The sequence below is a fragment of the Daktulosphaira vitifoliae genome, unplaced genomic scaffold (genome assembly GCF_025091365.1).
Source record: "Daktulosphaira vitifoliae isolate Bord-2020 unplaced genomic scaffold, ASM2509136v1 Scaffold_4, whole genome shotgun sequence".
In the NCBI taxonomy this organism is placed as follows: Eukaryota; Metazoa; Arthropoda; class Insecta; order Hemiptera; family Phylloxeridae; genus Daktulosphaira; species Daktulosphaira vitifoliae.
Window position 1 is genome coordinate 36,008,380 of NW_026099575.1, and position 6,861 is coordinate 36,015,240.

The following is a 6,861-nucleotide window of genomic DNA, read 5'->3' on the forward strand; positions in this document are numbered from 1 at the left end:
TTTTTTTTTTAATAAATTGAGAAAACCATAACCTTTATTTAAAATATTTACAGATATATCCATGAAAGCTTTAATAAATTTACTCGACATGCCACATTAATTATTATTATAAAATATTTTAATAAATCAAAAACCATTATTTTAGAAATAAGTAGTTCTGCATAACAATTTATATTATTGTAAAATATTAAAAAACATATAGTATACATATTACACACAGTCCCTACTCGTAAAATTTAACTTAAATTTTACGATCTCCTGCAGTCACTATTCACAACATACCGTAATAAAACATAATATTGTTTTACTTATTATTGTTAAAAATAAATAAATAAATAATTGGTTTCAAAATTTAATGATTATAGTTTATTTTGTTTAGTAAATGTATCTTGTTCACAGCATACGCACAACAAAAATTAATACTTTTGGGAAGGGTGACTAAAATTCACATCCCTATATTAAATATTTGTATTTTTACAGTACAGTTTGAAATTTTACTGAATTTATAGAAGTTCGACAGAGAGCCTTAATAAACCTAAGGTCGCCTAAAAGAAATGTTTAATATATACATCTCTTAAAAATAAATTTTGCCATTTTTGAAGACAATACCTTCTATGATCATCATTTAAAAAACAGCAAATGTTCAACTCGTGTTAAACGCCACAAATGAGATATTTCAACGCCTCTCTTAAAATTAGAATTGAGAAAAATGCCTCAACTATGATGTTCACACTACGACTCTTTGGGTAATTCATTATTCGTGTTTTGTTTCAATATTTTCAGTGATTACAGTCATCGTGTCAAAATTAAAACCACATAATAGTGTATTCATTTGATTGTTCCTCCGGGAACAATTAAACGAAGTGTTTATTTATGTAATAAATATCATACGAACTGAACATTTTTAAATTTTACTTATTTTTTTATTCTATGTAAATTCATCTAACTATTTAGTGCATTTATAATCCGCTATGAAACCGACCGACTCGAGTAGAGAGTCTTCAAACAAAAGGAGTCGTAAAAGATCGGCGCTGGGTCATTCACCGAGAATTTTCAGCGTGTCGAGTGGTCATTGTTTCGAAAACGTCAAAGAATTTCTACAGAACGACTTGTCAACTCGTCAACGGCGTGAAACGCAAAGGACAAAATCGTTAAACCCAACCGGTGTGGTGTACAATTATTATTATTAAGGCGTCGCCCCAAATTCTTAGGGTAAGCGACAAACCGTGAAATCGACTGACCAACCCTTCGCGTACGCCAGTCAAATATCATAATGATCGCTATAAATAATCCGGCACGACTTTACCGGTAGAGGAGGACACGGTGGTGGGCGCGATGAGGACGTGGGAGAGACACGTAAATTATCAAAAAATACGCGCACCTCGTTGTGTACAATTTATATTTTTACTTCCTCGACGGGCACCGTAACAAAAACGATGACGGCAATGATAATAGTTACGAGCCGGTGCAGTACTCTTGACCGATGGGCTTCGATGTGTTCGCGTTATTTCACCTTGTTCAACTCCGATCTACGTTAAAAAATTACAAGGCGTTCGTCCGCCGGGTCTATAGTGGTCATAATAGCTTTGGATTCGACCAAACCCCAGGCATTTTTTGCTCCTCTATTCTGCAAGGTCCACGCCGCAGTATCACCTGCCCCGAGTCGCACCTGTGCGTATTCTCCGTGGTCTCTTATATCGCGGGTCATCTCCTCTAAAAGGAACACCATAATGTATGGACATTATTATTATTGCCACTACAAAAGCCACGTTTTTACGGCACTCTGACCGAGTATATTCCGTATGACATCGTAATCCCGTCCCGAATGGATTTGCCATGTTTTCATTGCGCAAACATGTATGAAAACGTGCAAAATCCACCGAAATTCGCTTCGAACAACAAAGCGATGATTAATTTCGTGTAATAGCTATTGGTGAAACGACCATTGCTGCTTAAACAGAAGTTCAAACAACATATTTTTGTCGACAAAAAACGTTTATACTTACTGGGAAATATTTTATGAAAATTATTATTGTAATATACGATGACAATTCCATTCCGTAATCTGTTATTTGGAACAATTAAAATGCTCAGTTCTAGAAAAAGCGGATCGAAAAACGCGTGTTTATTGAAAATAATTATTAACTATTCTAAAAGTATAAACATCCCTTTTTCAGTAAAAATCTCGATCATGTTTTTATTATTTTAAAAGCGAAGACGAAAAACAATTACATTCACTTTTTTAACGTGAAACATTCATATTAAAAATTGAAACTTAATCTGTCTACCTTAAATCACTTTCACGAATAAAAAAAAAAAAGAATAATGAAATGCCAATAAATATTAAAAATTATTAAGTATAAAATTACTTTTTAAAATTGTTCAAATACATTGTGTATTACTTTTGAGGATCCACGGGTCTTTCTTTTATTATTTTTACTAGTATAGTACCCAAACAAAATAAAATCGGACATTTGAAAAATATTAATCACCGAACAAAATGTAAAGAATAGGGTTTTTCTTATTCATCAAAACCCACTATTGTGTGTCGCTACTGCGTTTCGTCCGGTCGAATAGTTTTCTAAGACATTCTGTGGGTAGACATACGAAAAAAAAAATATCCGACACAATAACTTGAACAGTTTACGACCTTCGGGCATTACACTGAAAAGCCTGGACTGATGAAGTTATTTCTTAGTAAACTTCCGGTGTTCATAGCTCGATGTGATTTGAATAACGCATTGTCCATGTGCATATTGATATGTATCGTTCATGAAAAATGTAATTATCTTCTAACTTTATCTGGAAAACTGTCGAATACTATTTGACTGTTTCGTTATTGCACATCGAACTGCTGGAGGAGCGTCGTTAAGAGTAATTTCGCTTCAACGTCCTCAATTCGGGCGATTTCGAAAACGGACGGCTTCGTTATCTTCGCTCACAATACCGGCGCAGCGTCTAAAAAACAAACAAAATAATTCAGCTATACGGTCAACGCGTGTGATGTCTTTAATTGCGCGTGTGCGTTTAACTGAATAGGCTACTTGCTCGGAAGATGCAAACTCCTTTAAATACGTGTCAAACTTCATAATTGATAAGTGCCGGTGTAAAATTACCTGCGAGCCGAGTGATGGCGGTCGATTGCTCGTTAATTTACGCGGACGAATAATAACTCACGCAGTCAATTAATCATGTCCCGCTGATGGTTCCTCTAGGACACGTATCCGAACGCATACGGCGCCGCTACATGATATACAACCACAGCCGTTGGACACGCAAAGCCGTTTCATCGAGATTTTTAATGGGTTCATTAGCGGGACTCGAGCAGCGCAACTCGGAGAGAAAACGTGAAACGTGCACACGCACGTGGGACGGCGGGCAGGAGGGACGGACCACAAAAGAGCTGAGTTTCAACCGTGATGATATATGCAAGTCGTCACCGCTACACGGTCTGGTGATCTCCGCAGTGGTAATAAATACAAATGTATCTCGTGTGCGCACCTACTACTTAACATACGACTCGGCCGTCCCGTTAAAGATGTATAAAAAAAAACAAGCCGGTACGAAAATGTTTTTGCCGTGGGGCGAACCGCACGAGGGGTCGACGGGACAGAACTACTGCGCGGCGTAATTGTTCGGATAGGCGGAGCCGCCAAAATAAAGGGCATGCGGCGGTGGTTGGGCGATAATGACACGACGCCTCCGACCGTTCGCGCAGAAATCGTCGCGGCCAAAGGGACGGTTTTTGGTAGCCTGTTCCGCGAACCGTTCTGGGGTAATGATTATAAGGCGACGATATCGTGTGTGCGGCAACCCCACCGCGCGATTCTGCGGATTAAACGCGACGACGTTTTAATTTACAAGGGACAGTACGACGAAACAACATAATATATAACGTCGTTAACCGGCCGCAGACGGACCGTGTGTTGTGTGTGTCTGCAGTGCATTCCTCGGCCGCGCGATTAACAATAAATCGTGTTCCACACACGCACCGCACGAATCGGTTCTCGGCGGCGGCAGAGTGTACGGGGAAAACACTCGGTACAATATTATTACTGTCGGTCATAATATACACTCTTATGGCCTGTTTTTCACCAATCAATGGGGTTGTTAGAGACAATAACAGCCGACACGTGTGAAGTATCCACAAGTAGTTCATCATCTCGTGTACGATTAGAGTCACCAGCGACGTTCGACACAATAAATAATCAGCGATTCGTTGTTTTTTACACGGACCGTGACTCGACAATGGCAACCGACTAGAATCCAACACGGATATCTGCCGATCGTATCTTGTTGTCCTCTAATCACTCCCAAGTACGTGGGGCGGCCGATAGCTTTCGACGTTGTACTTTTCACCGCTGGCACACGACTGTCGGCAGACTGCTTCGGCCGGTAATCGCGTTAAGGCAGATTAATGGCTGCACAAAGAGGAGAAAGAGATAAAAAGTCTGGAATACGAACCGATCGGGGCAGTGGAGTCGTAAAGGATTTAAAAAAAGTAATCGTTTCGGCAGACTGCAAAGTGTAAGCGGCTTTGAAATCAATACCAAAATCAAACGACCAGAACAATGGTTACTGTTTGAGGTTTTTTATGACGCGTAAAATTAATAATTTCGGTTTAGTTTTACATGACGCAATTGGGCACATTGTGCGCCAAAGGGACGAATCGCCGGATAATTAAACTCGCAAAGCGATGCCGCTGTCTGTTAACAGTCTACCGGTCCTGTGAAGTACCCACAACGAATATAATTCCGAGGACCGTGAAATCTTTTTTTTACCCTAACAGGCGTATGTTTTGCCGACATGCGACGCGCATTATTTGCACTTGAATTTTACACAGTGCTCGCGGAAAATGCTTTGTTATTGTATTTCACAGTGTTTTTACCGCGTTGAAATTTTACAATACCAGTTTTTTACTATTGATAAATCACATATATTGTAAGTTTCTCGATACGATTAATTTTAACTTGTTGATTATCTATACTGGTTCCATTATCTATAGCTCATATACTGCATGACTTTGAATTTCAATTTGCCGTAGATTTTAATTTTACTGCTGTTTCGAGTTGACAGCAAATGGAAACTGAGGCGTTTGTCTGTCGCGAGAACCTCCTCAATTATTACTCGTTCTATACAACCGCTTATATTTTAACATGTTAATTAACTGTACCGGTTTTCCGACGACCGGTCGCTGTACGTCCAGGAGAATTTTTTACGGTCAAAACGAAGGAATTGACGACAGGAAAAACGTTTTACTGTGTGACAACTGGTCCACGGCGACCATGACGTCTTCATTACATTATACTTTAACACGTCTTATAATACACCAATGGATATTTTTTTAATTTCAAGACGCTTCCACGGAACAACTCGGACAAATAACACAATAATGTGATTCCCTGCGACATTACGACCCGCGAGCGGCGACCGTAATTAGCGTAACGTGATTACACTGCAACACAATAATAAAGCATTATGTATTTTATTTTTTTACTCTTCGATTCCAATAAGCCACAAGACACACGGAACGTCCCTCGAGGGTCGCCAGCGTTCTCACGGTATTTCTAACGTCCGACTCAAATACACGATGTATACACAAGACTCAAAATGAAAAATAAAACGTCTACAGGCCGGCGGTGGTGCACTGGCAGCGCAACCGCCTCGCACTTGGATTTTTCGTGTTTTTTTCACGCCCACGCTACCCGACTTTCCCTCCTCTAATGCCTTGCCATGTAATATATAGGCATTCACACAAATTTTCCATAACATCTCATTCGAGACGACTCCGGGTCACTCCCAACCGTGCCGCGTTCCATGGAAAAAAATCCTCGTTTGTTGCCCTTGAGGAGGCGCATATCACAACGTATGCGGCACACAGCAACGTCTACATTACACGGAGATAACGATTCGGTAATTATTTGTTTAAACCCGTATGAGCATCGCCAGACGCATTTGCGCTCATTGTTTTGTTTGTTCTCGCTGTCACCGTACATGTCACACGCGGCCCGTATGTTTCGCGTTTCCCGTCGGCAACGACACCGACCGGATGCTGCCAAACGCCTCTTTCGCACGTACAAATGCGTCAACGAATTGTAATATTGCAGCCATTGTCTTGGCTGTTGCTGGTGTAATGCTAATAAATAACGGATAATTAGATGGACCCTCCGTATCGCCGCGACAGATGACGACAGCGCGAGGACACGTTTTTACGGATTAATATTGTCGTCGATTGTGTACATACAACGCTAATGGGAACGTAGGACGTGTTCGTATTGGGTTGACCAATTAAAAAAAAAAGGCGACGAATAATTATTTACACGGCGTGTTTCTGACCAGAATGGCAACCCGTTTTTTGTACACCTAATAATTTCTGGTAACGTTTTTACGGCGGTTTTTCGATTACATTATTGTAATGTTATGTGATGGAATCCGGTTGGGCCGACGCAATCAACGCACAAGTTATTGTACGATTTTATTATTATAATTTTTGATCCGCTCGGAGAGGTAGTCGCCGTGACATCTTCATAGGGTAATACAATAAAGAAGCGACGTGAAGAGGACTGGTTTCAGGCGGATTAAATTAAAAAGAATTAATGTTTGATCGGCGATCGTTAAACACACGACTTTACGACCGCGTTTGTTGCGCGCCGTTTCGTCGGATGGTTTCACACATTTACACGGCTGCCGCAGCACTACAACGTTATTATTATATTTTACACTAACACATTACCTGTCAGTCGACCACGGAAATATTAAATTAACTTCCCGAAATGCATGCCTGCGTTATCTCGACTTCTGGATGAAATGGAATCCCGGATTCGAAGCGCGTAAGAGGAGTGACAGTACAGAGGGAAGCCC